This window comes from Aegilops tauschii, chromosome 7, assembly GCF_002575655.3.
Source record: "Aegilops tauschii subsp. strangulata cultivar AL8/78 chromosome 7, Aet v6.0, whole genome shotgun sequence".
Classification (NCBI taxonomy): domain Eukaryota; kingdom Viridiplantae; phylum Streptophyta; class Magnoliopsida; order Poales; family Poaceae; genus Aegilops; species Aegilops tauschii.
The window spans coordinates 140,043,528-140,055,631 of NC_053041.3; positions in this window are offsets into that span (position 1 = coordinate 140,043,528).

The window sequence follows — 12,104 nt, forward strand, 5'->3', positions numbered from 1 at the left end:
TCTAGGGCTCCGGCGGAGCTGTTCTGCCGGGGAAACATCCCTCCGGGAGGGGGAAATCATCACCATCGTCATCACCATCGATCCTCTCATCGGGAGGGGGTCAATCTCCATCAACATCTTCATCAGCACCATCTCATCTCAAACCCTAGTTCATCTCTTGTATGCGATCTTTGTCTCAAAACCTCATATTGGTACTTGGGGGTTGCTACTAGTGTTGATTACTCCTTGTAGTTGATGCTAGTTGGTTTATTTGGTGGAAGATCATATGTTCAGATCCTTTATGCATATTAATACCCCTCTGATTATGAACATGAATATGATTTGTGAGTAGTTACCTTTGTTCCAGAGGACATGGGAGAAGTCTTGCTATAAGTAGTCATGTGAATTTGGTATTCGTTCGATATTTTGATGAGATGTATGTTGTCTTTCCTTTAGTGGTGTTATGTGAACGTCGACTACATGACACTTCACCATTATTTGGGCCTAGGGGAAGGCATTGGGAAATAATAAGTAGATGATGGGTTGCTAGAGTGACAGAAGCTTAATCCCTAGTTTATGCGTTGCTTCGTAAGGGGCTGATTTGGATCCACATGTTTCATGTTATGGTTCGGTTTACCTTAATACTTATTTTGTAGTTGCGGATGCTTGCAAGAGGGGTTAATCATAAGTGGGATGCTTGTCCAAGAAAGGGCAGTACCCAAGCACCGGTCCACCCACATATCAAATTATCAAAGTAACAAACGCGAATCATATGAACATGATGAAAACTAGCTTGACGATAATTCCCATGTGTCCTCTGGAGCGTTTTCCTTTATATAAGAGTTTGTCCAGGCTTGTCCTTTGCTACAAAAAGGATTGGGCCACCTTGTTGCACCTTGTTTACTTTATTTACTTGTCACCCGTTACAAATTACCTTATCACAAAACTATCTGTTACCGATAATTTCAGTGCTTGCAGAGAATACTTTACTGAAAACTACTTGTCATTTCCTTCTGCTCCTCGTTGGGTTCGACACTCTTACTTATCGAAAGGACTACGATAGATCCCCTATACTTGTGGGTCATCAAGACTCTTTTCTGGCGCCGTTGCCAGGGAGTGAAGCGCCTTTGGTAAGGAAAAATTTATATAGTGTGCTGAAATTTACTGTCACTTGTTACTATGGAAAGTAATCATTTGAGGGGCTTGTTCGGGGTATCTTCACCCCGACCAGTAGAGCAAAGAGTTGCTCCTCAACCTACTGAACCTACTGAAAATGTTTACTTTGAAATTCCTTCGGGTATGATAGAGAAACTGCTAGCTAATCCTTTTACAGGAGATGAAACATTACATCCCGATTTGCACCTAATCTATGTGGATGAAGTTTGTGGATTATTTAAGCTTGCAGGTATGCCTGAGGATGTTATCAAGAAGAAGGTCTTCCCTTTATCTTTGAAGGGAAAGGCATTGACATGGTTTAGGCTATGTGATGATATTGGATCATGGAACTACAACCGATTGAAATTGGAATTTCGTCAAAAGTTTTATCCTATGCATCTGATTCATCGTGATCGTAATTATATATATAATTTTTGGCCTCGCTAAGGATAAAGTATCGCTCAAGCTTGGGGGAGGCTTAAGTCAATGTTATATTCATGCCCCAATCATGAGCTCTCAAGAGAAATTATTATTCAAAATTTTTATGCTCGGCTTTCTCTCAACAATCGCTCCATGCTCAATACTTCTTGTACTGGTTCTTTTATGATGAAGACTATTGAATTCAGATGGGATTTATTGGAAAGAATTAAACGCAACTCTGAAGATTGGGAACTCGACGAAGGTAAGGAGTCAGGTATAACACCTAAGTTTGATTGTGTTAAATCTTTTATGGATACCAATGTTTTTTTGTGAATTTAGCACTAAATATGGATTTGACTCCGAGATAGTAGCTTCTTTCTGTGAATCATTTGCTACTCATGTTGATCTCCCTAAGGAGAAGCGGTTTAAATATCATCCTCCCATTGAAGTAAAGTTAGTTGAACCTATTAAAGTTGAAGAAAAGACTATCACTTATAATGTTGATCCTATTGTTCCTACCGCTTATATTGAGAAACCACCTTTCCCTGCTAGAATAAAGGATCATGCTAAAGCTTCAACAGTGGTTCGTAATAGTAATACTAGAACACCTACACCCCCTGAGTAAATTAAATTTGAACCTAGTATTGCTATGGTTAAAGATCTCTTGGTCAATAATATCGATGGGCATGTTATTTACTTCTGCAATGAAGCTGCTAGAATTGCTAGACCCGATACTAAAAATAAACATAGACCTGTTGTAGGCATGCCTTTTATTTCTGTTAAAATAGGAGATCATTGTTATCATGGCTTATGTAATATGGGTGCTAGTGCGAGCGCAATACCTCATTCCTTATACGAAGAAATCATGCATGATATTGCACCTGTTGAGATAGAAGATATTGATGTTACAATTAAGCTTGCCAATAGAGATACTATTTCACTAGTTGGGATTGTTAGAGATGCTGAAGTCTTGTGTGGGAAAGTTAAATATCCTACTTATTTTCTTGTCCTTGGTTCCCCACAAGATGACTCTTGTCCCATTATATTTGGTAGACCCTTCTTGAATACTGTTAATGCTAAGATAGACTGCGAAAAATACATTGTTACTGTTGGTTTAGGGGATATGTCTCATGATTTTAATTTTGCTAAATTTTGTAGACAACCCCATGATAAAGAATTGCCTAGTAAAGATGAAATTATTGGTCTTGCTTCTATTGTAGTGCCTCCTAATGATCCTTTAGAACAATATTTGCTAGACCGTGAAAATGATATGTTTATGAATGAAAGAAGGGAAATAGATGAAGTATTCTTTAAACAGGGACCTATTTTGAAACACAACTTGCCTGTTGAAATTCTAGGGGATCCTCCTCCACCAAAGGGTGATCCTGTGTTTGAGCTTAAACCATTACCTGATACTCTTAAATATGCTTATCTTGATGAGAAAAAGATATATCCTGTTATTATTAGTGCTAACCTTTCAGAGCAGGAAGAAGAGAAATTATTGAAAACTCTGAAGAAGCACCGTGCTGCTATTGGATATACTCTTGATGATCTTAAGGGCATTAGTCCCATTATATGCCAGCATAAAATAAAATTGGAGAAGGACGCTAAACCGGTTGTTGATCACCAACGAAGGTTAAATCCTAAGATAAAAGAAGTGGTAAGAAAAGAAATACTAAAGCTTCTGGAGGCAGGTATAATTTATCCTGTTGCTGATAGTCAGTGGGCAAGTCTTGTCCATTGTGTCCCTAAGAAGGGAGGTATTACTGTTGTTCCTAATGATAAAGATGAATTGATCCCACAAAGAATTGTTATAGGTTATAGAATGGTAATTGATTTCCACAAATTAAATAAAGCTACTAAAAAGGATCATTACCCTTTACCTTTTATTGATCAAATGCTAGAAAGATTATCCAAACATACACATTTTTGCTTTCTAGACGGTTATTCTGGTTTCTCGCAAATTCCTGTGCCAAAAGAGGATCAAGAAAAGACAACTTTTACTTGCCCTTTCGGTACCTTTGCTTATAGACGTATGCCTTTTGGTTTATGCAATGCACCTGCTACCTTTCAAAGATGTATGACTGCTATATTCTCTGACTTTTGTGAAAAGATTGTTGAGGTTTTCATGGATGATTTTTCCGTTTATGGAACTTCTTTTGATGATTGCTTAAGCAACCTTGATCGAGTTTTGTAGAGATGTGAAGAAACTAACCTTGTCTTGAATTGGGAGAAGTGCCACTTTATGGTTAATGAAGGTATTGTCTTGGGGCATAAAATTTCTGGAAAAGGTATTGAAGTTGATAATGCTAAAGTTGGTGCTACTGAAAAGATGTCGTGTCCTAAGGACATTAAAGGTATAAGAAGTTTCCTTGGTCATGCCGGTTTTTATAGGAGGTTCATTAAAGACTTCTCAGAAATTTCTAGGCCTCTGACTAATCTCTTACAAAAAGATGTTCCTTTTGTCTTTGATGATGACTGTGTAGAAGCATTTGAAATACTTAAGAAAGCCTTGATTTCTGCACCTATTGTTCAGCCACCTGATTGGAATTTACCCTTTGAAATTATGTGTGATGCCAGTGATTATGCTGTAGGTGCTGTTCTAGGACAAAGAGTTGATAAGAAATTAAATGTTATCCAATATGCTAGTAAAACTCTAGACAGTGCCTAGAGAAATTATGCTACTACTGAATAAGAATATTTAGCAGTTGTATTTGCTTGTGATAAGTTCAGACCTTGTATTGTTGATTCTAAAGTAACTGTTCACACTGATCATGCTGCTATTAAATATCTTATGGAGCAAGAAGTTTCGCACTCTAACTCGAAACGGATTTCGCGCATTGAAAGTGTCATCCCTTGCTTTGTTCTAACCGCCCTTCAAAGAAAGATGCTAAACCTAGACTTATTAGATGGGTTCTCCTACTACAAGAATTTGATGTGCATATTATTGATAGAAAGGGAGCTGAGAACCCCATTGCAGACAACTTATCTAGGTTAGAGAATGTTCTTGATGACCCACTACCTATTGATGATAGCTTTCCTGATGAACAATTAGTTGTCATAAATTCTTCTCATACTACTCCATGGTATGCTGATTATGCCAATTACATTGTTGCTAAATTTATACCACCTAGTTTCACATACCAGCAAAAGAAAAAGTTTTTCTATGATTTAACACATTAATTCTGGGATGACCCACACCTTTATAAAGAAGGAGTAGATGGTGTTATTAGACGTTGTGTACCTGAGCATGAACAGGAACAGATCCTACGCATGTGTCACTCCGAGGCTTATGGAGGACACCACGCTGGAGATAGAACTGCACATAAGGTATTGCAATCCGGTTTTTATTGGCCTACTCTTTTCAAAGATGCCCGTAAGTTTGTCTTGTCTTGTGATGAATGTCAAAGAATTGGTAATATTAGTAGACGTCAAGAAATTCCTATGAACTATTCACTTGTTATTGAAACATTTGATGTTTGGGGCTTCGATTATATGGGACCGTTTCCTTCCTCTAATGGGTATACACATATTTTAGTTGCTGTTGATTACGTTACTAAGTATGTAGAAGCTATTCCAACTAGTAGTGCTGATCATAACACCTCTATTAAGATGCTCAAAGAAGTTATTTTTCCGAGGTTTGGAGTCCCTAGATATTTAATGAGTGATGGTGGTTCACATTTTATTCATGGTGCCTTCGTAAAATGCTTGCTAAGTATGATGTTAATTATAGAATTGCATCTCCATACCACCCGTAGTCTAGTGGTCAAGTAGAATTGAGTAATAGAGATATTAAATTAATTTTGCAAAAGACTGTTAATAGATCTAGAAAGAATTGGTCCAAGAAACTTGATGATGCATTTATGGGCCTATAGAACTGCATATAAAAATCCTATGGGTATGTCTCCATATAAAATGGTTTATGGAAAAGCTTGTCACTTACCTCTCGAATTAGAACATATGGAATATTGGGCCATTAAAGAGCTCAATTATGATTTCAAACTTGCCGGTGAAAAGAGGCTATTTGACATTAGCTCACTTGATGAGTGGAGAACCCAGGCCTATGAGAATGCCAAGCTATTTAAAGAAAAAGTTAAAAGATGGCATGACAAAAGGATACAAAAGCGTGAGTTTAACGTAGGTGATTATGTTTTGCTATACAACTCTCATTTAAGATTTTTTTGCAGGAAAACATCTCTCTAAATGGGAAGGTCCTTACGTTATCGAGGAGGTCTATCGTTCCGGTGCCATAAAAATCAACAACTTCGAAGGCACAAATCTGAAGGTGGTGAACGGTCAAAGAATTAAACATTATATCTCAGGTAATCCCATAAATATTGAAACCAATGTTATTGACACCGTAACCCTGAAGGAGTACATAAGGGACACTTTCCAGAACGTTTCAGACTCGGAAAAGGGATAGGTATGTGGTACGGTAAGTAAACCGACGCTAAAACAGTTCTAATGGCAATTTTGCTCCGTTTTGGAATATTTAGGAAAATAGGAAAATAAGATGTAGTCTGGAAAGGACACGAGGCATCCACGAGGGTGGAGGGCGCGCCCCTGCCTCGTGGGCACCTCATGTGCTCTCCGGACTCCGTTTTCTTGCACAATACTTCTTTTGGTCGGTAAAAATTCATTATATAATCTCCCGAAGGTTTTGACCACCGTACCACGCAAATATCCTCTGTTTTTGTTTCGAGCTGTTTCTACAGCAGATTTAGAGCAAGATGTCATCTCAAGACTCCGACGGAGAGAGCTTTGTCTCACATCTCATTGCTGACCCAAAGACCTATGGGGACCTATCTCCTTATGGTCGAACTACAGATGACGAGGAGGATGCTCACTTGATGAGGATCGATGATTCAAGTTCGGAGGAGGAGAATGTCCCTCTACCTCAACATGGGGATATGCACGTGAACTTCAAGAAGTCTAGTCTCCCTAAGAGGGCTAACGGGACTAATAACCGATCTATTCCTTCTCGTTTTCGGCAGAAAAGCAAAGGAGATTTATGTGACAAGATCTTGAAGCTGGAATTGGAGGTCGATGATTTAAGGGAGGAAATTGCTCTCCTCAACTACAATATGAAAAAGTTGAAGGCAAAATTGTCATTATCACCACCATCTTCTTCACCACCAAAGGAGAACTGAGTATCGGGTATGGGCACTCCCCTTGGCAACTGCCAAGCTTGGGGGAGGTGCCCCGGTATCGTATCAGCATCACACTTCTATCTTTACTGTTTTCCTTAGTTCGATCCTTTTGGTAATATCTTGATCTAGTAGAATAATTTTTAGTATGATCTAGCTTTGAGTTTTGCTTTTTGATCCTCCTATGTAATCGAGTCCTTGAGCTATATATAATAAAGATTAGTTTTGAGTCAAGGGCTTGGTTATCTTGCTATAATCCAGAGTGAATAAAAGAAAGAATAAAAAGAAATAAAGAGATCATATTGATCTTATGGAGAGTAACGACTTCACAAATAAAGAGTATGATGAATAAAAGTTGTTGAGAGTTGACAAACATAGTTTTGGTCATCGTTGCAATTAATAGGAAGTAATAAAGAAAGAGAGGTTTTCACATATAAATATACTATCTTGGACATCTTTTATGATTCTGACCACTCATTAAAATATGACATGCTAAAAATTTGATGTTGGACAAGGAAGACAACGTAATGGGTTATGTTTCCTTATATCCGAAATAAAGTATATTGTCATGGATCATCCAACATGTTGAGCTTGCCTTTCCCCTCATGCTAGCCAAATTCTTTGCACCAAGTAGAGATACTACTTGTGCTTCCAAATATCCTTAAACCCAGTTTTGCCATTAGAGTCCACCATATCTACCTATGGATTGAGTAAGATCCTTCAAGTAAGTTTTCATTGTTGCATGCAATAAAAATTGCTCTCTAAATATGTATGATCTATTAGTGTGGAGAAAATAAGCTTTATACGATCTTGTGAAATGGAAGAAATAAAAGCGACGGACTGCATAATAAAGGTCCCTATCACAAGTGGCAATGTAAAGTGACGGTATTTCGCATTAAGATTTTGTGCATCCAACCATAAAAGCACATGACAACCTCTTCTCCCCTCTGCGAAGGGCCTGTCCTTTATTTTTTATGTCTTATGCAAGAGTCGTGGTGATCTTCACCTTTCCTTTTTACACTTTATCCTTTGGCAAGCACATTGTGTTGGAAAGATCCTGATATATATATATATATATATATATATATATATATATATATATATATATATCCAATTGGATGTAAGTTATCATAAACTATTATTGTTGACATTACCCTTGAGGTAAAAGGTTGGGAGGCAAAACTATAAGCCCCTGTCTTTCTCTGTGTCCGATTAAATGTGTCCGATTAAAAGTTCATACCCATAAGTATTGCGTGAGTGTTAGCAATTGTGAGAGACTAAATGATAGTTGAGTATGTGGACTTGCTGAAAAGCTCTTACATTGACTCTTTCCGATGTTATGATAAATTGCAATTGCTTCAATGACCGAGATCATAGTTTGTTAGTTTTCAATGAAGTTTCTGATTCATACTTGACATTGTGAATAGATTGTTACTTTAACATAAGAAATCATATGACATTCTATATATATGATGCTGTTATAAGAATGATCATGATGCTGTCATGTCCGTATTTATTTTATCGACACCTCTATCTCTAAACATGTGGACATATTTTTCGTTATCGGTTTCCGCTTGAGGACAAGCGAGGTCTAAGCTTGGAGGAGTTAATACGTCCATTTTGCATCAATGCTTTTATATCGATATTTATTGCATTATGGGTTGTTATTACACATTATGTCACAATACTTATGCCTTTTCTCTCTTATTTTACAAGGTTTACATGAAGAGGGAGAATGCTCGCAGCTGGAATTCTGGGCTGGAAAAGGAGCAAATATTAGAGACTTATTCTGCACAACTCCAAAAGTCCTGAAACTCCACGGAAGTCAGTTTTGGAATATATTAAAAATATTGGGCGAAGAAAGCACCAGAGGGGGGCACACCCTGTCCACGAGGGTGGAGGGCGCGCCCCCTGCCTCGTGGGCCCCCTGGCAGGCCTCCGGTGCCCATCTTTTTCTATATGAAGTATTTCGCCCTGGAAAAAATCAGAAGGAAGCTTTCAGGACGAAGCGCCGCCGTCTTGAGGCGGAACCTTGGCGGAACCAATCTAGGGCTTCGGCGGAGCTGTTCTGCCGGGGAAACATCTCTCCGGGAGGGGGAAATCATCACCATCGATCCTCTCATCGGGAGGGGGTCAATCTCCATCAACATCTTCATCAGCACCATCTCATCTCAAACCCTAGTTCATCTCTTCTATCCGATCTTTGTCTCAAAACCTCAGATTGGTACCTGGGGGTTGCTAGTAGTGTTGATTACTCCTTGTAGTTGATGCTAGTTGGTTTATTTGGTGGAAGATCATATGTTCAGATCCTTTATGCATATTAATACCCCTCTGATTATGAACATGAATATGATTTGTGAGTAGTTACATTTGTTCCTGAGGACATGGGAGAAGTCTTGCTATAAGTAGTCATGTGAATTTGGTATTCGTTCGATATTTTGATGAGATGTATGTTGTCTTTCCTCTAGTGGTGTTATGTGAACGTCGACTACATGACACTTCACCATTATTTGGGCCTAGGGGAAGGCATTGGGAAGTAATAAGTAGATGATGGGTTGCTAGAGTGACAGAAGCTTAAACCCTAGTTTATGCGTTGCTTCGTAAGGGGCTGATTTGGATCCACATGTTTCATGCTATGGTTAGGTTTACCTTAATACTTATTTTGTAGTTGCGGATGCTTGCAAGAGGGGTTAATCATAAGTGCGAAGCTTGTCCAAGAAAGGGCAGTACCCAAGCACCGGTCCACCCACATATCAAATTAACAAAGTAACGAACGCGAATCATATGAACATGATGAAAACTAGCTTGACGATAATTCCCATGTGTCCTCGGGAGCGTTTTCCTTTATATAAGAGTTTGTCCAGGCTTGTCCTTTTCTACAAAAAGAATTGGGACACCTTGCTCCACCTTGTTTACTTTTGTTACTTGTCACCCGTTACAAATTACCTTATCACAAAACTATCTGTTACCGATAATTTCAGTGCTTGCAGAGAATACCTTACTGAAAACTACTTGTCATTTCCTTCTGCTCCTCGTTGGGTTCGACACTCTTACTTATCGAAAGGACTACGATAGATCCCCTATACTTGTGGGTCATTAGGTATTCGGGAGTTGCATAATCTCATAGTCATAGGAACATGTATAAGTCATGAAGAAAGCAATAGCAACAAACTAAACGATCATCTTGCTAAGCTAACGGATGGGTCATGTCAATCACATCATTCTCTAATGATTTGATCCCGTTAATCAAATGACAAATCATGTCTATGGCTAGGAAAATTTAACCATCTTTGATTAACGAGCTAGTCAAGTAGAGGCATACTAGTGACACTCTGTTTGTCTATGTATTCACACATGTACTAAGTTTCCGGTTAATACAATTATAGCATGAATAATAAAAATTTATCATGATATAAGGAAATATAAATAACAACTTTAGTATTGTCTCTAGGGCATATTTCCTTCAGTCTCCCACTTGCACTAGAGTCAATAATCTAAGATTACATAGTAATGATTCTAACACCCATGGAGTCTTGGTGCTGATCATGTTTTTCTCGTGAGAGAGGCTTAGTCAATGGGTCTGCAACATTCAGATCCGTATGTATCTCGCAAATCTCTATGTCTCCCTCCTTTACTTGATCGCGGATGGAATTGAAGCGTCTCTTGATGTTCTTGGTTCTCTTGTGAAATCTGGATTCCTTTGCCAAGGCAATTGCACCAGTATTGCCACAAAAGATTTTTATTGGACCCGATGCACTAGGTATGACACCTAGATCGGATATGAACTCCTTCATCCAGACTCCTTCATTTGCTGCTTATGAAGAAGCTATGTACTCCGCTTCACACGTAGATCCCACCACGACGCTTTGCTTAGAACTGCACCAACTGACAACTCCACCGTTCAATATAAATACGTATCCGGTTTGTGACTTAGAGTCATCCGGATCAGTGTCAAAGCTTGCATCGACGTAACCATTTACGATGAGCTCTTTGTCACCTCCATAAACGAGAAACATATCCTTAGTCCTTTTCAGGTATTTCAGGATGTTCTTGACCACTGTCCAGCGATCCACTCCTAGATTACTTTGGTACCTCCATGCTAAACTAATAGCAAGGCACACATCAGGTCTGGTACACAACATTGCATACATGATAGAACCTATGGCTGAAGCATAGGGAATGACTTTCATTTTCTCTCTATCTTCTGCAGTGGTCGGGCATTGACTCTGACTCAACTTCACACCTTGTAACACAGGCAAGAACCCTTTCTTTGCTTGATCCATTTTGAACTTCTTTAAAACTTTATCAAGGTATGTGATTTGTGAAAGTCCAATTAAGCGTTGATATGTCTCCAACGTATCTACAATTTTTGATTGTTCCATGCTATTATATTTTCTGTTTTGGATGTTTAATGGGTTTTACTAAGCACTTTTATATTATTTTTGGGACTAACCTACGAACCGAAGGCCCAGTGCAAATTGCTGTTTTTTGCCTATTTCAGTGTTTCGCAGAAAAGGAATATCAAACGGAGTCCAAACGGAATGAAACCTTCGGGAGAGTTATTTTTGGAACAAACGTGATCCAGAGGAATTGGAGTGGACGTCAAGAAAGAAGCGAGGAGGCCACGAGGCAGGGAGGCGCGCCTGCCCCCCTGGGCGCGCCCCCACCCTCGTGGGCCCCTCGCAGCTCCACCGACCTACTTCTTCCTCCTATATATACCCATATACCCCAAAAACATCCAGGAGCACCACGAAACCCTATTTCCACCGCCGCAACCTTTTGTACCCGTCAGATCCCATCTTGGGGCCTTTTCCGGTGCTCCGCCGGAGGAGGAATCGATCACGGAGGGCTTCTACATCAACACCATAGCCTCTCCGATGATGTGTGAGTAGTTTACCTCAGACCTTCGGGTCCATAGTTATTAGCTAGATGGCTTCTTCTCTCTCTTTGGATCTCAATACAAAGTTCTCCTCGATCTTCTTGGACATCTATTCGATGCAACTCTTCTTTGCGGTGTGTTTGTCGAGATCCGATGAATTGTGGGTTTATGATCAAGATTATCTATGAACAATATTTGAATCTCCTCTGAATTCTTTTATGTATGATTTGTTATCTTTGCAAGTCTCTTCGAATTATCAATTTGGTTTCGCCTACTAGATTGATCTTTCTTGCAATGGGAGAAGTGCTTAGCTTTGGGTTCAATCTTGCGGTGCTCGATCCCAGTGACAGCAGGGGAAACGACACATATTGTATTGTTACCATCGAGGATAAAAGATGGGGTTTATATCATATTGCTTGAGTTTATCCCTCTACATCATGTCATCTTGCCTAATGCGTTACTCTGTTCTTATGAACTTAATACTCTAGATGCATGCTGGATAGCGGTCGATGTGTGGAGTAATA